Here is a 23,657-nt window from a genome sequence, read left to right as displayed (position 1 = left end):
AGCAAAATAAGTCAATAACAGTTATTCCTAATAGCGTGCAGTAACACAGCAGTCAGTGCTGTACAGTGGTTTGGGCTCTGGCTATCTGACTTTAATTGGACATTCACCCCTTGCAGTAGAGCAATGTATTCTGGATCATTCCGTCGAACTGGTCCAAAAGTAGGGCTCAAATCCCATTTTAGATTTTTAACTGACTTGGACTTTAGACTACAGCCCTTCTGCTTTGAGTGACCCTGTACTGTAACTGTTTATTTTATTCAAATGAATAACTGAATACTGAAGCTTTGCCAAATGTTTCAGTAGTGACTGTTTCAGAAGCGGCGTTTTAGCTAAGAGACTTGTAGCTACTTTTGAGCTTAACTCAAAACTGCTAGCTAGTATATGACTAGCAAGCACAACTTTAAATAGCTGTGCACAAATAAATCTTCTGTAAATCGTAAATATAAATTCTTTCATAAAAACACAAAAAGTTTGTTTAGTTCCAAAAAATGTGTTTCAGTAATGACAATTCTCAATGTTACACACTGATTTTAAATCTGGGACATTTATTTCAGAAGAACAGAATGTAATCATGTAGTCAGGAGGGACGGGGATGCAGTCTCACTTCCTGCTCTAAAATGCAGGGGTGTGGTTAAAATAAGGCAATATTTGGTTAAAATAAGGCAATATTTTTCAAGATTTTAATTTAAAAATTAAACTTTGAGCTTCACTGAGGAATTAAAATAGAATTGAAAAAGACCTTAAATTGTGCAAATATTTACAAAAAATTGTAAGTATTATTTTTAAAAGCTAAAGTTAAGAGTTTGGGATTATAATGTGGAGCGAGGTAGCGGACGCATGTGCGGAGGTAAGTGACTTTTATTGAGGGCAAATCCAGGGTCATGGTCAAGACGGTCCAAAGTCATAGAGCCGATCCGGATAGATTGTGGGGCAGACATGACAAACCAGAATCAAACTACACAGACAGAGATTGAAACAAATCAAACACATCAAACAAAGACCAGCGAACACAAAGGACAAACACAGGGCTTAAATACACACCGGGAAGACGAGGGACAGGTGAAAACAATCAGGGGCGGAGTCACAAGAATCAAAACAATTGGAGTGGGAGGAGCCAATCGTGACAGGAATAAAATAATGATTTTGTATATATTTTGCTGTTACTATCTCAATTAATGCTGTGGGTTTAAATATACCATAACATAATCCTTGTAAATATCTAAGGTCTGATCACTGCTCGTAATTTTTTTTAAACTGATTTGGTAGAAAAGTTTTTAAAGCAGTTTCATTCTTTCAGGTGAAGATTAAGTCAGCAAAAGCACTAGTACATAACCATTAAGTGCGCTACAATGTGACCTGGAATAGTATTTTGAAGTGTCGGACACTATTTTCAGAATAATCCGTGTAACATAAGCTGGTTCGGAAGCTATAATTCTAGCATTATTAGCCTATATGCTAGCAGCTGGAGAATGAGGGCTACTTATTTTACACCCTAAAGTTACACATGGTCCTGTAGACATTTGTGAGTGTGTAGTCAGCTATTATGCTAATAACAGTCCCAGAGTCGGCTAATTTATAGTTTTAATAAGATTTTTATTAACCCTGGTCAGAAATCACACATATAATATCCCATAGAGGCTGCTAAGTTCTTCATTCTCCATTAATTAAACCTTTCATCTTTTCACTGCCATAGCAATCATAACACTTTCTCAGATGCTACATGGAATGACTGTTTCAGTAGTGACAAGTTCAGCTAATTTTGAGGATAACTCAAAAATGTTAGCCAGTACATTTCTTGCAAACACAGCTTTGAACGGGTATACATCATAATATTTTTCATTACAACAGAAATTTTTACTGAACTGCAGAAAACGTTTCGGTAGTGACAGTTCTTAATGTTACACACTGATTTTCATGATCTTCATGGCACATTTACTTCAAAACGATGGGATCTAACTGCTCATCATGTGGCCATGAGGTCAGTGATAACCCAATAAATATCCCAAAGACCGTGTTAAATTCCTTATTGTCAATAAATGATTAAACCTTTAAGTTTGTCACTTGGGTTTAATGTTAAACTCATGCAAATCCTCTCACTGCCTCTGCTTTCATCAGGACCATTAGAAATGCCCATTTACCAGCAGCATGTAATTAGCCTAGCCCTTTTATTTGAGCAGGCTGTGCCATGTGGTTTTGTCAGACATTCTCTACATCACCTGAGGACATGCAGCATTTGTTACTGGATACGATCTCCGTCAAGATCTTCCAGGCAATTTATGTCTTTTAAACTGTTTGTTTTTAATCTTGGAAACAAAATGTCCCACAAAGCCCTGATGTGCTGAACCACAAAGTTAACCCACTGCTTCTGCAATTTGCTTCAGTGATGGAGTTGAGTAATAAAGTGGGCAGAGACATCTGGCTGTGATACTTTGTTCTGAGGATATTGTCACAGCTTGGGGCATTGTTAGTGTGAAGAGAAGCTGAGTAATAAAATGGGGAATGATAAATAATAAATAGAAAACACATTGACTACACACCTGAACCCCTTTTTTCATTACGCACGAACATCACACTTTATTACAGCAAATGAGAAAACATCTTAGGCTAAGCAGCAGCAGAGCACGGCTGGATTAGTAACAGGACTGGCTTTGTCTTTGATGCAGTCTCCGCATTGACCTTCAACCAGTGATTGAACCACAGGACCTTCAAAAACAGGGAAAGAATTGACAGCCTGTAATAGCGCTTGTTGTCCGATGCTTAGCTGCTTAATTCTCTTAAACAATACCTGAACTGGAGGGGTTTCGCTTTTTGTATTCTGTCCCCTGGACATGGATTAACTTCAAAGCTAAACCGAGAGGCAGGGCACCATACTGTGATACAAGAACGCGTAGAGTTAGACACATACATACTCCAGCAGGACGGCTTTGGCTTGGACCGACAAGAGTGTTTCAGAAACCTGCCAGTCAAGGAGAGGGTTTCTGAAAACATCACTGCACTTCTTAGGTTAAGCAAACACCCTCTTTGATCACCGGGATTAGGCCTGTCACAGTTATTACATAAGCACTCAATTATTTTGAAATGAATGCAATTATTTGAGATGATCGCAATTTCTACAGCTGAGTAGAGCTGGGCAATATGACATTGTTCTAAACATATATGTGTGTATATATATATATATATATATATATATATATATATATATATATATATATATATATATATAGCATATATATATATACATATATTACATCACAATGTGTCACAATATGCTTTTCTCACTATATCATGGACATTTCAAATTAAAAAGAGCATAATTGGTCCTGTTGAACTGGATTTAGTGCAGCACAAAGTGTGAACTGATAAATACAAGTAATTAGATTTATAGTTTTAGATAGTACTTTTAAAACGCACCACTACTTTGTTTTAACTTACTGGACTTGTGTCCTACATATGCTAAATTTCCTTTGGGATCAATATAAAGTGTCTGTCTGTCTGTCTGTCTGTCTGTCTGTCATATACTGCCTTGTATCTCCAAAATGACAAGTTTACAATAAAATGAAAAAACCTTTTCATTTTTCCAAGTCATTTTGGCCTGTTTCTTTTAGTCAATTAACACGAAATTTATAAACAATGTAAAGGACAACAGGCGTGGTCAAAAACTGAAAAATGACAAAAAAGGGGATGCAAGGTTTTCTTCCGACAGCAGTGAGAAATGACTGCAGTCAGCTGTAGAGGTGAGCGAAATGGCAAAATGTAATATATATATATATAAATTGGTGCTGTAACATTAGGAGGGTAGCACTGAGCAACCATGCATATTCGTTAGCTATGAAATGGTAACTGTTTTTACCATGTATGCTGGCAGAACAAGTGTTTTTGCTTATATTTTCACTCTAAAGAACAACACATAGCTTTGCTTGACACATAATTTTGCATGACAAGTATCAGCTACTAAGTAAACATAGCTAGCAAATAGGGTGACTAATAAGCCATTTCAGCCACTTTAAGCATGTATCTGAGTTGCAAACAATGAAGAAGAAAAGACAATTAATGTTAATTACAAATTTAAGGTCCAAATGAAGATACTTTCTGCTGAATGATTGACTGATGAGATCTTTACTGATCACCTCTATCCAAGCACCTATTGTCACATGTAAAGGCAATGTTTAATCCCTTCATTAACATAACCAAGCAAGTTTAATACAAATGATGTTAAATGACAATGACAATAAAGAACCAGATGAAGATTGGGCCCTTGTATCCCACCTGTGTTCCCAGAAAGCCATCTCAGAAGTAATAAGCAGTAGATAGCACTGTCACCTCACAGCAAGAAGGGCGTGGGTTCAATTCCCTGGCCGGGCAACCAGGGTCCTCTCTCTGTGGAGTTTGCATGTTTTCCCCGTGTCAGTGTGGGTTTCCTCCCACAGTCAGGCCAGATGGAGATACTAAATTGGCCCTAGGTGTGAGTGTGTGTGTGTGTGTGTGTGTGTGTGTGTGTGTGTGTGTGTGTGTGTGTGAGTGAATGTGTCTGACTTGTTATGAACTGGCGACCTGTCCAGGGTGTTTCCTGCCTTCCACGCAATGACAGCTGGGATAGGCTCCAGCACCCCAAACCACACCTTCCATAACCAAGGCGAATAAGAGGGTTAGAAGACAAATTAATGAATATTATATGCATTTAAGCTCAGGATGTTCCCTCTAAATCCATAGTTTTTTTTTTTGTCAAATGTGTATAATACTTGTTATTTACATATTCATCAATCTATTTTTACTAAGCTGTAGACATTTCTATAAGCAGTAATATGTACCCGCAAGTAAGCCTCTAAATAAGTTTAATCATCAATCTGCTTTACTGAATGTATTGTTCATGCACATCTGCTGTGCACTGGGTACTGAAGAGTAAAGCTGGTGCTACATGAAAACAATGTCCTCAATGCGAGCACAGAGAGAAATTTCTAATTACTAAAAGATGGTTGTACAAAGGTGGAATGTGAACTCTAAATAGTGATTTATTTACAGCAAAACTTCAAATATGATGTAGGACTAGCACTTGTTGTAACGCACTGTGCTGTAAAGTTAAATTATACTCTGCCATGTTTAAAAGGTTTAAAAGATACATATATATACACATATAGAGCTGAAATGGGGTTGGTCCTGACCTGTTCCTGTTGATTTTTTGGGAGGAGAGAACATGCTAAAATAGAGCATGAGTGCACTACTCACTGCCAGCAACTCTGCAAAGCCTGATCATTTAAAAGTCAGATGTGCTGGATTTGGCAGGAGTTTTTTGGACCACGACATACATCACACGTCATCAACATCACATGCACGGGCTCAGAAAGAAGGTCCGACTCAAACACCAAATCAGCATTATACTGATTAAGATATGATGACAATAGTAGATAATTCACTCACATCCTTGGAAGTTCACGTCCTTCAAATCTCCAAATCATTGACAGCGTTGCTTTAAGACAGCAAAGCAAGTTGTTAGGGTCAGCAAAATAATGGCAATTAAATGTGTTGGTGTTTTCTACAATTATCTGGAGTAAAGATTGTGTGTAAATCGAGTAGACCCTTCCATCTCTATCATGTAGATTTATTATTCCATGTGAATCAGTCATATACTCTGGCAAACTGGCATCACCTCCCCATGGAAAACCAATCCTGTTCGGATAGGGCTTTAGACAATATTAATTACACACCCGTTAATATCACACTGAAAGTCACACTCCTAGGCAAACTGACGCTGTTGCTTTGATTGTGAATGTGAGTAGAGCTGCATGAACGAATGAGCCCTTAAATAAAACTCAGCTATAATCTGTTGACGCATCTTGTCATAGTAATATGAAACTGGTGATTCTGATGATTCTCGGACTGAAAGAAAAGAGCCGAAACACAAACAGATCAGACTGGATGCTCATTCAGGTACAGCCCTGCAAGCTTTACATTTCATTCATTCAAGATTTTATTTTGACCCAGCTGGTTTTGAACTGTTTCTATTGGCTAGCTTTGCAACTGCCATTCATCATTTTAATCAGCATAAGTGGCTATGTAGTGTTCAAAGGCAGAAATACTGACACCTTTTAAAAGATGGTTATTGTGATTGGCGAGTCTTGCTTAAATTAAAGATCTACTGGGTTATCCCTTGTGCAGGTGGTACAGATTTGTTTTAGAGAGTAACACAGAAGTAATGAGATTTTCTCCGGGAAGTAATATGTAACGTTATTATAGTTGGAGAAAAATAATTAGCGATTCGTAATGGAATACCCTTTCTGAGTAACTAGCCCAACACTGGTGGTCATATTTCATATTCTGCCACATTTTGATTTTTCTTTGTGAACAGCAAACCCAAGAACCGTCTCTGTTATTTCTTTTCTCGTAACCTACATTGTGTCCCTGCGTTTCTTATAGACATTAGGCTTCCAATCAAACTCTACTGCCAAATGCCATAGTCATGAGTCAGTGTCAAGTAGGAATTTCTGCAATTCTAAACAATTAATTAATCAATAAATAAAGACATTTCATTGGTTGACGATATAGACTAGAGTGCTTTTCACAAATATTGGCATCACTGGTAAACATGAGAAAAATGAACAAAAATATTCCCTTTATTTGAACGACAATGTCTCATTTTTATCATAAAATAAATATTTTTTCTAAAATCCACAATTCTTAATACCCCTAGAGATGTCTGTGAGTAAAATCTAATTTAACATTCCCATTCATATATAACAAAGTTCAACTGAGCAATTTGGAACACGTAAATGGTCAGCCATGACTTTCTGTTTCACCCGGGTATAAATATGAGTTGAAACACAGGCCAAATTCCCTCAGTTATGCATCACTATAAGAAAGACCAAAGAGAGATGTAAAGAACCTGCTGGCAAGGATGGTTTGAGCTGGAAAAGATCAGGTTCATAACAGAGGAACTGCAGGCATTAGTTAGGTTTTGGGGTCAGAACATTTCCAATTCTACAATCAGACACCACCTACATAAGCACAAGTCATTTGAGGGGGTTGCCAGAGGAAAACCTCTGCGGTCAAGAACCAACAAACTCAAGGCCCTACTTTTGTGCCAGATGTTACTGGAACACTTAGTGGGGAGTTTCTTCTAAATGGACAATTTGTTCAGACACATGACACCATGGACCATTAAGTACCAGCAGAAATTCAATCAAAACCAGAAGGAAGCTTATAATGGGCCCTGGTCAGATCTTCCAGCAAGACAGTGAGCCGAAGCACACCTCAAAATCAACACAAATGTGGTTCACTGACCACAGAATCAAGGTTTCGCCATGGCCATCCCAGTCCCCAGACCTAAACCTCATAGAAAACCTGTGGAATGAGGTTAAAAGAAGTCCACAAGCAGGAACCTGTATGGTTCAGAACCCTTGCCATACTATCTCAAATCTCATTAAGCATTATAGGAGGAGACTCTTTTATCTATGCAAACGAAGGCTGCACAAAAAATAAGGGACACAGACATTTGAGAAAAACATGCATTTCATAAAAAGATTTATGTTGTTTTTTTCAATAATTGTACTATAAATAAAGATCAGGTTTTTGTAGATATTTTGAATACAAGATCAAAAGTATCAGCAATAAAGAATTAGTTTTTCCTCCTGTTTTGTTCATTCTATAAAGGGTGCCTATAGTCGTGGAGTATATATTGCACTGTATATATTAAGCTATATTAATTAATATGGCATCAACTCCTTTAAGAACACTATATAAATAAAAAGACAAAGAAACATTGACCTATGACCTAATATTATTGATTTTGATGATTGTTTCTACACATTATTGTTATTATTATTGAAACAGATTGCATCATTACGACAGTCATATTAATGCGATGATATTTTTGCAGTGTAGAGGATGTACATTTAATGGATGAGATTTCTAGTATTTTATAAAGTACTATTTTTAGTAAAATATTTCACAATAAAAGGGCTTAGAGGGTACATTGGCTTGGGGTGTTTCCTCTACTTCACACTTCAGTCGTGTTTCATCACCACTCTGATGAAATCTGAATTCCGTTTAGAATGTACGCAAACTCACTCTGAAACTATAGCAGTGTATCCAACAGTAAGGACATCACTGTGTTCCTTTTATATAGTGAAAGAAAGCATGAAAGCACACCGCATGTAGAAAAGAAATACTACATGCTGATACAATCTATTATGCCATGTCGCTGCATGGGCAGATTTGGGGGCAGAGTCCTCTGAATGTATTGGAGATGAGAACGTTGGGTAAGACAGAGTTAATAATTAAGATAAACCATGCTGCTTTAGGTAAACTGGCCTTTTATTAGTCCATCTGTATGCTACCATGGCACCATTTCAGATGTGGACTGGCAATCAGCACCGTATGCAACCACAGGACCATATGCAATCACAGCTATGCTGCTGTGTTAATTACTCAAGAGTGCTGTCATCACGTCACAAGTATCCGTAGAACTTGGCCCGCTCGTTGATTTGTAAGCAGTTCCAAACATTTGAACATTTCTCCCTTCTCAATCATCAGTGTGAGGCACTGAGAGATCAGGTTGGGTTCTTCCACTATCATAGCATCTCTTTACATGGGCGCTTCATCGCTTGGCATAGCTGAGAGCTGTACATCTGTTTGGACTGCACAACCAGGTGGCAGCCTCACTATCATGACAAAGGCTTCCCCTGGGGCAGCAGTGGCTCCACCCATGTGTAATCAAGATGATTTGGAACAGATACGACAGGGCCTAAGTAGTTTTGGATTGCCTGCCTAATACATTTCCTCCGTTCCCGCCTGTTCCGAAAGCACTGCACAGAATTCAAAAGGGGAATTCATTACGTTTTGTTTGTTTCCCCGTGAAGGCCTGCTGAACAATAGTTCTGGCTGCCGAGGTCACTCCTGAGAGGATCCAACATCACACCTCCCCTCCCTAAGCACCTTTCACATTACAATCAAACAGTCCAGTAAAGCATCACCACCTAAAGCTGCCTGGAAGGCTGAAGTGCCATGTACCATTGGTTCTCACTGTGTCTACTTCCTTTTGAAGAAGCCTGAAATTCATGATTCTTGCAATTCATTCTTATAGCCTTCGGCACACAGCCAACTAGAAGCATCAAAATAACTAAAAGAGGAAGTGTGTAAATCGGCTTTAAATTGTATCATTGAAGCCGTTATTACGAACCCCAAGTGGTTGCTAAGGCGTTGCCACATCATCAATGATATGGTATCCCAGGTGATTGCTGAAGTGTTTCTACGTTATCCCAGGTGGTTGCTAAGAAGTTGCTAGGCCATTGATATGGAATCCCAGGTGATTCGCTACGATGATGACAGGCTGTTGTTATTTTAACGTAGATGGTTACTACAATTTTGCTGGGACATTGCTATAGCATCCCAGGTGGTTGTTATGGTATCCCAAGTGGTTGCTATGGTATCCCGGGTTGCTGCTAATATGTGTGTATATATGTGTTCTAGTACTGTCAGTGAGTATGTAATGTCTATGAGTGGCAGTGTGAGAGATTTCCTTTGTGATATCCTTGGTGGCCGTGAACTAAAATTTTCATGAAATTCTGCCATTTATGTCCGAAGGGGAAAAAAACACTGTACATGCGATGAGTCCCAAAAACACAAACACACACAATTCCGGTATAGGCTCTACAATTTTAGAAGGTTTTGTGGTTCTAACCGTGACCTTTGAAAACAGCATCTATAATAAAATAAAGAACAGTTGGTAGGTTTTATCAATCCCATTGAATATTAACTGATGGTGGGGATTCACAATTAATCATATTAATAGTTTTTGATAGCAATTGTTAAATGTAGCACTACTACCACATTTTGTCTATGCCAGAATCTCATTTATTCATGTGTTATTTTTTTATTGATCCTATGAGAAAAATGTAACATTTTGGCATCTAACTGTGTCCAGTGTAGGAGCAATATAGCGTCAACAGTAGAGCAGCATGACCTTTGGCAGTGTTGGGTGTTTTGCTTTGAGAAAGGGTACAACCAGGTACACCAAGTACAATCCTGGAATTTGAACCTGCAACCTTCCAGCTATCTCATATATCCTGAAATTGTCTTGAAATATTGTGATATGATATTTTTGCTATATTACCCACCCCTAATTGCAATAATCGATAGCTAATGGGCTAAAGTTACATATTTATTATTCAGTGCTGTCAAGTCAACTGTCTGCGACCGTGTGGATAGTGTTTCTCCATAAAATCTTGTCCTCTGTTTGGGTCATTAGGCTTCTTTATGGCTTGTTCCTGAACATTATATATCAGTTTTGTACTAACTACTGCAAACATGTTGTCAGGCTTGTGTTTGTAGCCCAAAAAAACTGTGTGCAATTTTCATCATAAAATGAAATAAAAGTATTTTGTTCCTGAATTAGCTGAAAAAAAAAGTGATGATTTCAATATTGGGCAAAATTATCATTATCATAACTGTTATCATGCAGCCCTGGCTCAAGGATTAGAAGGATTACACGCACCCTCAGTCACTTCAGTGTCTTAGAGACCGAAATCGGATTCTGACACCAATTCCAGCATTCTTGTCAAAGATATTTCCGCCCTTGTGAATCAGTCCATCAAACTGGCAGCTCTCTGTAATGAACTCAGCAGTATATGTTCCATGGTGTGACCAGTCTGCACCCTGAGGTGTTACGTGGATACTACGGTAAAAATGCGCCGATCATATTTCTTGGTTTCTACTCTTTCTTGAATAGTAGAACTGAAATAACTCTCTTTCTGTAAGAAACTCAGTCAAAACGTCTTGTAGTTTGAAGCACAACATATTACGAGAATAAATAAATAAAAAATAAAAGAATTAAAAATAAAGGGTTAAAGAGACATAATCTTCCTTCAGTAGGCTGAAATCTAAAGGAGAGCAGCTCAATTTGAATTACACCTCCAGGCTCAGTGGGAGGAGAGAAGGAGGGTGGAGAGTGCCAAACAGAAAATGTGACAGCAGCAGCAGCTAGCCATATTGCTCTGCATCAGGAAAAAAAATCACATCTGCAGAAGTCCCTGAGATTTCATTTCGGATGCTTACAGGGAGCCGGCTCCTGTCTTTCTCGCTTACAGGATGGAATGGTCAGGAATTCTGGCCTCTTTTCCCAACCGCTTTGCGACCTCACAGCATATTCGTTCACACCTGTGACAAAACTTAATCTTAATTTTCAGTGCTGATAGCGCCCTAGACTCAACTGGTCCAAGTGCTGACTTCAAGCGTGCAGATGAAATGTCAATTTACATTGGGACAAAAGGGGATTAACGATCAATGGCCAGAGACTGAGGAAAAAAAGGTGCCAGCACTTGTCCGATAAGCGAGACGGAATTTACAACCCGATTAAAGGCCCGGTGTTAACAGACTGCAAAACAGCGGATCACCCTTATTCCTTTGCACTACACCGCTTATTAAGACAAGCAATCAAGCCCTGCAGTCGAACACACAGATTCCATTCCACCGTGTTCAGCTGAGCCTGGGAAAAGCACACAGGAATAACAAAAGGAATTTTGAAAAAAATCAATGGCAGCCAAGGTTATGCAAAGCCATTGGATGATACTCGACCAGCCAATGACTTTGAATGAGAAATTTTGGCAGATGAATAAATAAACACTAAAGGTTTCTGTTAGTATCGGGAAGGAGAGGGGGGCATTATTAATTCACAGAGATTTTCCGTACTGGATGCCACATTGTGATGTGGAGGGAGAAGAAAGCAGTGGTGACTGATGTGGGCTTCAAGCCAGCCCAGTGCAGGGCCATTACACAGAAAATACCCACCGTGTGATGGGACAGATAGCATTTAAATATCATATAAGTGAGTCACTGTGTCCAGGCTGCCACTCCTGCTGCTCCTCACATGCTCCTGGATGCACGTTTCGCCTCCCAGATAAAGCATTCTCACAAGATGAGAAATAAACTGGGTTGCTAGCACACAATTATGCGCAGATTTTCACGAAAGGGGAAAATAAATGTTGCGTGTCTCTGGCATCGTACCAGCTCCTCAAACTCAGTATTCCAAATAAGGTCTGAATAATGCACAAACATTGTCTGCACTTGTCTCAGCAGATATGCACGGCCGCTCGGACTCTGCTAGTCACTTCTGTGTCACTGAATGCGTAACATGGAGTGGGGTTGAAGGTGTGATGATGTGAGGGACTGTGGCTTCATTGCGCCATTGACTTCCTGTCGCATGCCTTTGAGGTCGACCTTGCGGAGAGGTCCGATACTCTACTTTGACAGAAAGTTGGATCGAAGGCCGATTCCGTTGTTTTCTCAGAGGATCATGCAAATGTGTGCAGCTTTGAGAGTCCTTGGGGAGTTGAATGGCCAGGAGTCTGTGAACAGAGGTAAAAATAATAGGTGCCGTCTAGCTAATTCAAGAATTACCATTTAAACGAAAGCTCCTGTTAGTTAAACTGTGTGCTTTTCCTAAGGGGAGAGAATTGGATAATGCTGCAGTACAGACTTTGTCACAAACATATATCAAATTCGTTCTGTTGCTTTAACTGTACTGTGAAAAGGACAGCCTGCACCTTCAGAGGTTTGGTCAAATCCCATGAAGCAAAGACAAAAATGATGGATTTTCTACGGGCTTATGAGCTTACCCACAGTTCCCTCGACAAGAATCAATTAAAGGCCCAGTCTTTACTTTCCACATTAACTTATTTTTAACATGGTTTCACCTGACACCAAGGTGTTTTGCTGCCTGTTACGGATCATTCTGCCACACTGGATCAAAGTCAGATTTCAAAATACATTTCGGACTTCAGACTAAAATCCTTTTGCTTTGAATGACCTTATGGCTTAATTATGTTTATTATGTTATTAAAGTAAATAATTGAATGCTCCATTTTGTCACTATCAAAACAAACATAACACTTGTGAAACTTTACCAAATGCAAGAAATCTTTAGATACTGCCTGTTTTAGTAACAATATAAGGTCGTTTTGAGCTCAAAACGCCAGCACATGATATGGTGTCGCTCTACCAATTCATCACTGCAGTCATGGCATTGCTAGCTTAAATTGCTATAACTCCTCAGGCATGGGTCCAATCATCTCAAAACTATTAGCTATTTTAGACATTGGGAGTCTGATGGGGTCGGCAAAAATTGGTCCAGATTGGTTTAAAGGGGGTGCTTTAGCACTCAAAAACACTTAAAATCATAAAAATGCTGTTACAATGTTATTATAAAGTCTACAGATAACAAATGGTGTTGTTTGATTCAGTTCACTGACCTGAATAACTTTGTAATTACATGTTATGTCAGAAATTTCACTCCATGTCTAGTATTTTGGCTTAAATTTGCTAGGCACACTGTACTTTTCAGCATGGTTGTCTATAAGGTCTAATTGGGCTACTGCGTGCTTGGATCCGCTCATTGCCGCTTGCAGCTATATTTAAGTATTATTTTCACAAGTTGAAATTTCGGTGGTTTGGGACAGCCATCTCCTAACAGAAAAAACTAAATGACGTTTTTGTACATATTTAGCTTATTACTGGGTTTAAATATGTCATGATAAACCCTTTTAACCTCCAAGGTCCAAGTACTTCATTATATAGACCATTCAGTACAATGGTCTATATACTGCTAGGCCACAGATTTGTACAGTCATGTACATACAAGTAAAACAAACAATGTTTTGAAGTAATACATTAGCTATTTCTAGTCGCAGAGTCTGTCTGAGTTGTTCCTTTCACTGATCCTGCTTCCCGTGCAGCGAGAACATAACACAGGCCAAGATGCGCCGTGGAGAGAGATCATTAGCACTCTCATGTGTTTGCCGAGAAGTTACACTGTCAAGTTTTTAAGTCTCACTTTGCATAGCAGGCGAACAAATCCTGTGCAACTGTGAGAAACTGACAGTGCCAGGTCCCATCCTCTCAACAGGATTCAATTTTAATGCACTTTGTATTTTCCATGCCCATGCCTGCAAGCACTGATCCATGGAGACTTGTAAGAGAAGCAAAGGCGTGAGGAAAAGAAGACCATGGAGAATACCAGGGCCTAGCTTCAGAATAGGCCGATTCCCTCGATAGGGGAATTTTATGCTCTCATTCCAGTTCGCGTTTGTAAGGCACGACCTTCCAGCTAAGCATCAGCTACTGAAACGTCTCTATTCTCTGTAGACATGCAGTGTCCGTTTTCAGACCTGTTGAGCCAGCTGGCTTTACTGTCCCCTTAAATCAGGTGATATTAAAGATACGCTACCGTCCAGCAATTGGGAATCTGTTCTCACATCACAATTTGGTTGCAGACACCTGTATAAAATGATCCTAATATCTTAGTCCTGCTCAGGTTTCAAATAATTAGTAGAACAATAGGAAGCTGTCAATAATAATTATGAAATTTCAAATGTGTTTAGAAGGATGAACGAAGTAGCAGAAGATTGTAAATGACTGAGAAAGATTTATGACATGAAAAATTAAGTTATGAAAAAAATTCACGTCCAGAGATCAGGTTGCTTCAGAAGTGGAGATCAAATCTCAAGACAAAGAACTTCAGGCTCAGAAGCCGTACATAAAAATGGAGAAAATTTACACGTGTAAATGTATGAACAGAGCTATAGGTCATTCTAAAATGACTAAGAAATACGTACAACATTGAAAATGAAGTTCTAATAAAATGATCCTCCAGAATTCTCCATGTTTTAAAGGTGGAGCTCAAATCTCAAAGCAGATAATGGAAGATTTTCACCGTGTAATGATTCTGACTCTGGCATTGCTGAGCAATTGTGCCTCATTTGCATAAATGTGCAAACACAGTACTGGAATGAAGCTCTTGCTGGCACAACTACATTTTGCCAACATCAAATCTGAATGACAGTATACATTTTTGCATAGTCTGTGACAGTCTCAGCCTGCCTCTCATCAGCTGGCCACAAAGCACTGAAGTGCTAGCAATCAATGTCCGCTATTGCACGCAGCTGAGCCAGACACAATAGCTGGATCAGATCCAGTTAACTGCATGGCTCACATCAAATCTAAGCGTAAGCCAACAAGCTTAAGACTGTAGCTTTTGAATGGAAGGAAGTTGTAAACGTAGTTGAAAGGCAGGTTCAAGTTGAATGCAGCTGCTCGATCTACAGAGACAAAGTTTGCTGTCCTTTTACATCAGTTCTAAGTTAAAGAGCCATGCATTACTATGGAGAGACCGGTGGCCTGGACTCTACAGGCCTGGAGAACATGAGGCCAACACAGAACTCAAAAACGTCAAGACTCAGTGACTTGAGAAATCTACTCTGTTTTGTGATGCCCATTTCATTCTAATAGACACTAACCACCGCTAACATATTCCACAATGCCTGTTCGTTAAGCCATGGAAACACTGTTGAACTGCGGGAAGCATCAGTCCCTCAGATCTGCTGCCTCATTAAGACCCCCCTCACCCCATCATACACACATCCAGTCTTAAAAAACAAGACTAGGCAAGCCTAGTTTAGCCACTGCAAATGCAGCCTGCGAGGAAATGTTTCTCTTTAGCTCACTAATGTTAGAGAAAGTCACCAATCTTGGATGTGATCCAAAAGCATAACTAGCGTTCTGTGACTGTGATGAATGGGAGAGCTCTTTATGGCAATAAAGCCAATTATAAATAGCCACGTTCGGTGTTGAATTATTAGTCCACTTTGTGCTGTGTGATTGTTCTGGCCACAGCAAAAAATAAATAAAAAATAAAAACACTGCACAAATTTGCAGTCCTCAAAATGATGCACCTTGTACTCTACAGTGTCCCTGTATAGTTGTCAACGTGAATAGTTCCATAACATGACATGTTTCTGAGCGAATCTCTGTGCTGGATCATTTTTGATAGGTAGAAGTGATGAGAGGGGGTCTTATCCATGGTATTTACTGGTTAATATCACTGGCAGAAAAACAAGAATCTTGTCTTTTAAATGATATATATTACGACTATGACCGTGGACATGAACTAACGAAAGGTTTATTTTGAGCCTAGGTTGACTTTAAAACTCATGCAGGTGTATTTTAACAGTCGGGCGACCATCAGCCAGTCAGGTGGGGACACTGACCATTAGATAAGCACAGTGAGCTGACTCCAGCTCCCCCATAAAATATATGCCCTGAAACACCTTTTCATGTATTCTATTATTTATCACCCGTTGCTCTTTGAAACAAGCAAAGAAATTCTGTTGAGTCTGCAGAATCTCACACTAGAGACCCCCTTTGTGTTTTTGTTTTTGTGTGTGTGTGTGTGTGTGTGTGTAGGCTTGTTTTGTAGCAATAGCGTCTCATCTTTACAATTTTTCCAGGTTTCTGTCATTTCTTGACATATAACCATGCAAAACCATGAATAACTATGTAATTATGTAATTACATAATTACATTTAAACAGTGTGGCAAAATGACAATAATATTTCAAAGGCTCACATATTTTTTGTGAAGCCTTTAAAAATTGCTTAATAATTACATTTTAAAACTTTTAGAGAAGACTTACTAGGGCTTACTAGCAATTAGGGATGTCATTTGGCACAGAAGATCCATTTTGATTACTATTATTATTTTAATTCTTTATTTATTTTTGAGCAATTAAGACAAAAGAAAAAGGTAGATCTTCTGACGCTGTAGTTGAAGATCACAGCACCTCTTTCCTGAATCGCTTTGGAACATTCTGGCTTTGCCCCCTCATTATTGCCAAACCTGCTGCTTGCTGTGTCAGTCTGGCTCTGGCTTTGTTCTAGATGGTTCTCACGTAATTCTTAGCTGCGTTTCCAAAAATGTGTTTTATTAATTCATTTGATTTTTAACCTGATTTTTGATGTTTGTTGATGACTGGTTGATGTATTTGCCTGCATTTGCCCGCCTGCCTCTCAGAACATCTTCTTTTTTTTTCTTCACCAAAAAAATTTATTTTTTGCCTATTAGCTCATTAGAAGATATATCAAGGTTTTTTGGTGATTAACTGATAGATAATATTGCTAGTTTGACTAATTTTGTGTAGAAAACACTGTCAATGCTACTGAATGAAGAGCTATTTGCTCTGATTTGTGAGCTGAGCTAATTGATCTGACTCACTGTAGAGAGTCAGAAAGAGAGTCAGAATGAACATCACTACTAGAAAGCGATCCTTTTAAAAAAAGGGCTTCTGGGACGAAAGTTTGTATAACTGCCGAGTAACAGAATGTGCTCCATGTGCTCGCTTCTGGAATATGCACAAGCTTCACTAGCAGTGGGATCGGCATCAGATTGGAAGTGCAGCTTAAACTGAAGGATGCAGTGTCAAGACATCTTTTAGTCCCAAATTCTCAGAACAGGGTAACAGTTTAGACTATTTAATTGGGTTCCTTGACAGCTGAAGATAAGTGATCTGCTAAGGGGAAAATACGCAAAAGCATGAAGGAGGAATGCAGGTATTATTATATGGCAAGGATGGCAATATATCTTCTACACAAGTATACCTATATATCACTGCTGTCAGAAGAAAGCCTATCTCCATTTTTGTCGTTTTTTCAGTTTTTGACATCATTTGAAAATGCCTGCTGTTCTTTACATTGTGTGTAAATTTCATGAAAAATGGACCAAAAGAAACGGCCCAAAATGATGTGGAAAACACTCTGGTTCCATTGACTTACATTAAAAGTAAAGTAGGCTTTTTCCTTCTCCTGTAAAGTTACCGTTTTCTTCCAACAGCAGCGATATATTTGTCTGATTATTGTATCCATGATATAATGGCCACTCAGTAGGAGTATTCCTGTACATATGTAGTTTGCTTTTAGCTTCATTGTTTTAGGCTTTAATTATTTTGTGCATTTTACACAAAGGATCTAACGGTGAACTGTAACACACATCATTTTCTGGGTGCTTCAGATTCTTTTGAAGATCCCCTTTGATTGGGTGACTGATTCTTGAATCACCTAATCAAAACAAGCTATGTTAGGTTTGTGAGATTGTTACCTTCGTTAATTTCATTAACTATAAACTTATTAACTTTATCATTTAAACTTGATATCATGTTTTTTTAAAAATCTCATGAATTTTGCAAAATTGTCCAGCCCAGTACAATTTTGCAATAAGCTGAAAATAACAAGCATCCAGGAGAGGGAGGCCTAGAGCATTCAAAGCATAAAACTACTAGAAGGGTACACATTTAGCCTAAATGTTTAAAAATTATATACAACACAATACCTGTCACACTCTGAATGCCAAAACACAGCGAAAAATTCAATGAAAACCCAGCAAGGCGGAGAGTGCTTTCAGCTCTGACGAGCTGGAGTGAAAGAATGTCAATCAGTCACTCTTTCCCTCCCGCGCCTTGAGTGATGCAACTTGGCTCTGATGCACAGGCCTATATGTGACAGGGCTGGATGTAGGAGGTGGCTCCTCGGAGCAGCTGCGGGTCTGACAAGCCTGAAATCCTGGCGAGTGTGATCCAAAAGGCGTAGGGGAAAAAAACAGGACGGGATGTGGCCTCGCTCCCTTCGCCTTCTGAGACCAAAGCCCGCTTCCTGCGGGTCTATCATACCCGAATGCCCCCTTGCTGAGCTGGTTCCACCTCCATCGAAGTTAGCTGATTTACTGAGGCCAGCCAGTGTAGTCTTTTGGGGTGGCAGGCTCACGGACTCGACAGCTGTATCCTGGGGAGGGCTTTGAAGTGGCTGCGTTCTGGGAGCATGCCCACACTCACTCCAGCCCCCCCCCCCCCCCCCCCCCCGACACACACACACACACACAAACACAATCCCCAGCCCTTCCAACTCCTCCCTCATGCGCCCCCCCCAACCCCGACCACCCCCCCAAACCACCACTGCCACACTCCCTGCTCTCTCCACCCGTCAGACGAGCCTTCAGGTGGCTCTAGCAGAACGGGCTCTCCCGCAGGGACCCGTCTGAGACTGTCATGGCACTAATGAATTTCTCAGGCAGGCTGCCACTACAACTTGAATGAGGGGTGTAGGGGTTGGGGAGGGGGTGTTATGTGAGGGTAAGGAATGGCTGAAATGCAGTCAGTTCTACTGGTCACCCTGGATGAAATCCCGACATGAGGGGCCGACTCAGTATCAGAACCAGCCGTGCAATCATGGAAAGGCATTACACAGCAGCACAGCCCAGTGCCAGCATTACTCAGGACCGTTAGCATGTACTGCCAGTCCTACAGCCTTAACTTCCAACCCAGCCTGACATGCAGAACCTTAACATCTGACTGCCCAGTAACAAGTGGCACACAAACGTCTTCACATCCTGATCTTCAAATCAAACACTAATCACTCACTACCCTGAACACACACACAAAAGTTGCGGGTGAAAAATGGGGTATGTGTTGAAAAGACAGAATTTGTGAAAAAGCTGAATTTCAAGCGTACACGCAGGATAACTGAGCCCTTACAGAGCCACTATCACGACCAGCGTTATTTTTTCACACAAATGCAAAAGCTCTTTGTCGTTTTCTGTTTTTTTAGAAGTTAAAACCCTTTAAAAATAATAATAACAATAATAATACATTTTTAAAAATGTTTTAAATGCGACGCATTTGGCCCAGGCGACGGTTAGCCGCACAACGCGACGGAGATTAATCAATCATTTGATCGCTCCTCAGCCGCCTTACTCAAGGAGACACGGAGGAGGGGGAAATGCATTCTGCTCTCGGAGACGGAAACGTTTGACTACGACTGAGGAGAAAAGGCTGAAATCAGTCCGACCTTATGTTTCACTGTGTCTCGGTCGGCCGGCTGTACTTATTAATGCGTCCTTGTTTTCAGCGGGCAGCAAACGTTCGCCCTCCGGAGGGGCGTCTGAACACCCGTGTGTAAAGTTACGAGGTGGAGGAGAGCAGCACAGAGAGACTGAGAGACCGTGTGAGGAGCAGACCTGAGTAAGAGCGAGTGTGTGTGTGTGTGTGTGTGTGTGTGTGTGTGAGTGAGTGAGTGATAGTCAGGAGAGAGAGAGAGTCCTTGTGTCTTGTATAGCGTGCACGCGCATCAATGACAGAAGGGTCAAAGCTGCTAGCCTAGCACACCGGCCGGTCCTCCGCTACCCGCCACAAAGTGCCCCCGCTCCCCTGACGCAGAGACCCCGCCGCTCTCCGGGAAACGCTCCGCCGTTTTCTGAAGGGCAAAGCCGGGCACACTTCCCCGACAGCACGGGAGAAAAAGAGGGAGAGGGAAAAACAGACACAACCCGTCCTTACTCACCGTCTCAGGATCCGGATACCCTGTTCTCCCCGCGGCACTTCACCCACTCTACATCCATTCCGCTGCTGTCCATTTCCACGAGTTTTTCTCCTCCTTTTTTTGTTCTTTTCCCTCCCCCGGTGCGTCTGTCTTAAATATTGTACGTATACACAGTCTCGACCTTTCTTTACTCAGCCTGCCTACATGTTGCTGACTAGCTCTCCCTCCCTCTCTCTCTCTCTCTCTCTCTCTCTCTCTCTCTCTCTCTCTCACTCTCTGTCTCTCCCTCACTCTCTCTGTCTCTCCCTCACTCTCTCTCTCCAGTTATTTTGTTAAAATTCAGTATATACGCCCCGTCACCTAGCAACCCCCCCCCTCTCTCTCTCTCTCTCTCTCTCTCTCTCTCTCTCTCTCTCTCTCTCTCTCTCTCTCGCGACACGTGTTGAATGCTAAACTTGTCGGAATATTATTTTTTAACGGCGAAGCCGTCGCGCTCCCTCAGCGGCGCGCATCAGTATGCAATCAAAGGTATTTATTAGACCACCGCCACCACACCCCCTTTCCTTTTAGCTCCCTCTTTTTCGCTTCTCCTCCCTGAAGAACTTAACGTGCGAAGCGTAGAACGCGTGAATGGAGAACCAAAGACGGATCCTTTATCTTCAGGCGACTCGTTCTCTTGCCCGGGTGCCTCAACTTTCCATCCAGAATTAGCTAGCGCGCGTTTTCCGTGTTCCGTCTCGAGGTTAGAGCGTTCCGCCTGCCGGAACTCGTCTCGCGTCCTGACACAGCGCTGAATGACGCGGTGGAGCCTATCAGTGCTCTAATCTCAGGAAATGTTTATTTTGTGGTTGCAGGCAGTAAAAGAATGGAGAAGCGAGCTCTCTGGGGGAACAGCAAACTCCTGAGGATTCTTATCTGGTCCTATTGTATTCCTCCCTCATCCAGTCATTTTGTCCTCTGCTGGACATCTGGGTGTCAGAGTGCTGCAGAGAATGCGTGGCACCCCGCTCAGCACACTCCTGCCTTATCTGGAGGTAATCATTCACAGCAGTGTATGCTATGTGTATGAAAGAGAAAGAGAGGGAGCGAGAGAGAGGGTGAAAAAAAGAGAGAGAGAGAAAGGGAGAGAGAGAGAGAGGGAGAAAAAAGAGGGGGGGGGGGGGGCGAGAGAGAGGGAGAAGGGATGTGTGTTGGGTGTTGTGCATGCATGGTTGTGTGTGTCCAGCTAAGGCAGCATGCCTCATATATCTTCCTGCCTGTGTGTGTGTGTGTGTGCACATAAATACCGAGAGCCCTTCAGCTTCTTTCAAAATGTTAAAATAAGCTTAATTCATTTAAAAGCCCGAGATTCGCATCATGCCTATTTAGATTCTTGCCAGTAATTGGAGGACAGGGCACTGACCTCTGTTGGCAGTTTTGATACAAAAGACTAAAAACTAAATATTTTCTTGCTGTAGTGACATTAGCCATGTTTCTGTGAAAATACTGAAATGCATAAAATTGAACAAAAAAATGCCAAATGAGCTGCGTTTCTGTGAGCGCTGTTCAGGCGGATAAACACATGATCAGGATAAGCTGTTCCTATGTCGTATTTTAACTACAAGAAGAATGAGCAATAAACCATAGCGAAAAGGTAACACAATAATTACTCTGATATTTTCTCAATCCACAATATGGATCATGATGTTTCATTTCTTCTGATGTCTGATGAATTGGAACAGGAAGGAAAAAGAACCAGCAGTGCTATGGAAACTGTAAATACAGTGACTTTTACATACTGCACTGGACTAAATGCAGTTATGCTGGGCTAATTGTGTTCCCTTTGCACAGAAACATGCAGCTGGCCAGTGATCTTTAAAGCTGTGCTATGTAAGATTTTATAGTTGAAATGAAAAGATGGAGTCAGGAGGAAATAAAACACTAAAATATAGTGTTGGTGTGGGTGTGAATTACACTGTAAAGCCTGGAATAATCATTTAAAAGTCAAAGGAGATTTTGCTGGAGTTTTTCGGACCACGTCACGTCTTTATGCACAGGCTCAAAGAGAAGGTCCAGCTCGATATTTAGGTCTCAAATGGAAAATCAACATTATATTGATGAAGATATGGTGACAACTGTAGATAACTCACATCCTCAGAAGACTCATCCTTCACCAAGTTCTGACCGAGTTATCTTTGAATTCTCACAATCATCAGGTTCATCTGCTTGTGGGGGTCCGAAATACAACCAACATCGCAAAATGTTCTTATGTTGCGTGCAATTACAAATTTCCACCAGAGAGGTCTCCAAATCCCCAAGTCTTACACAGTGCAGCGTTAAGACAATATCCTCAGAAAAGTGTATTCTGACAATGTCATGTAATATTAATACAACAATGTTAAATGTCATCATATTCTCCGCCCCTAGTAGGAACAAGTTGATCATAATTCTGTGCAAATTCTCTTTTTCTTTCTTGCTTTTGCTAATGGACACTTCTTAGAGGGTGTGCACAGTAATGTTAGCATTACTTCAGAGAATTCTTGGTCCTACACACTTTTGATCATGTTAAACATTCATTGTTAATATGAATATGAACAGTGTTAAAAAGACACTTGCAGTGCACAATGTTACACACATTTAGTGTTCATAATGACTATTTTGGGGTGTTTAGTATGTTTGGTGTTGTTGGCATTCCGAGACAAGCACAAGTCCCCCAAAACTTCTGATTGTCGGTGCAAACTCTTTTAGTGTGAACAATGTTTCACACTACAATTTTTACACTAATAGTTTTACTGTGTACAAACATTTTGTGATACAATATTTTTGTATAAAAACATTTGTAGGTGGAAGCACCTAAAAGCTCATAGACTTCTGCTGACCCAAAGGTTTCGACTAAAATCAATGGTGTTAATAGGGGATTTCTCCCCTCTCAATAAATTCCTGTTTTTCTGGGAAGGCTTTGCATTAGATGTTGGATTATTGCTGTGAGGATATGACTGCATTCAGCCACAACAGCATTAGTAAGACCAGGGATTGATTAGTTCTAGATCACAAACTTCTCTCCAGCTCATCTTAAGGGCTATTTGGTGGTGCTTCATCACTCCAGAGAGTGCAGTTCCACTGCTCCACAGAAAAATGCTACCCGTCTAGATGATGCAGGCATGGAACATGGTGACCTTAGGGTCATGTGTGGCTGCTCCAGAGCATCTCATTCTACTAGCAGTACTTTTCTATGGAGATTATACAAGCTGTGTTCCTGTGTCAGCAGTGGGGCACCTTAAAGTATCCCAGTTTAATTAAAGATGTGTCTTGATACATCCACAATCCAATCAGAGTCACTATAACTTACATTCCATTCTGAATGCAAATCTTATAATATGTTCCTTCAGGATATTTTTTCTGGATTTGTATGTTCTGTTTTGGTGAGTAAATGTGTAAATCTTAAAAGTTTAAAAACTCAATTTGAATGCAATTTCAGTTATTTGGGTTCAGAGATGATTAATTTTGTGTATTTGTATTGTTTGTAAAGAGCATAAAGGGTAAATCGCAGTA

The 23,657-nt window shown here is 40.5% G+C and overlaps 1 protein-coding gene across 2 annotated transcripts in view; it reads right to left on the bottom strand.

The window, feature by feature from the left end:
- The window catches only part of grin2da (glutamate receptor, ionotropic, N-methyl D-aspartate 2D, a), a 140,924-nt gene extending 120,556 nt beyond the window's left edge, over positions 1-20,368 (bottom strand). For both annotated transcript variants that reach the window (XM_037540064.1, XM_037540068.1), the window contains exon 1: positions 20,148-20,368. The gene's annotated coding sequence lies outside the window, so the exon portion shown is untranslated. The remainder of the gene's footprint in view (positions 1-20,147) is intronic.
- Between the last annotated feature and the right edge of the window lie 3,289 nt (positions 20,369-23,657).

The sequence above is a fragment of the Pygocentrus nattereri genome, chromosome 1, assembly GCF_015220715.1.
Source record: "Pygocentrus nattereri isolate fPygNat1 chromosome 1, fPygNat1.pri, whole genome shotgun sequence".
Classification (NCBI taxonomy): domain Eukaryota; kingdom Metazoa; phylum Chordata; class Actinopteri; order Characiformes; family Serrasalmidae; genus Pygocentrus; species Pygocentrus nattereri.
The sequence above is the reverse complement of the archived record's forward strand: the minus strand, read 5'-3'. Positions and strand labels throughout refer to the sequence as shown.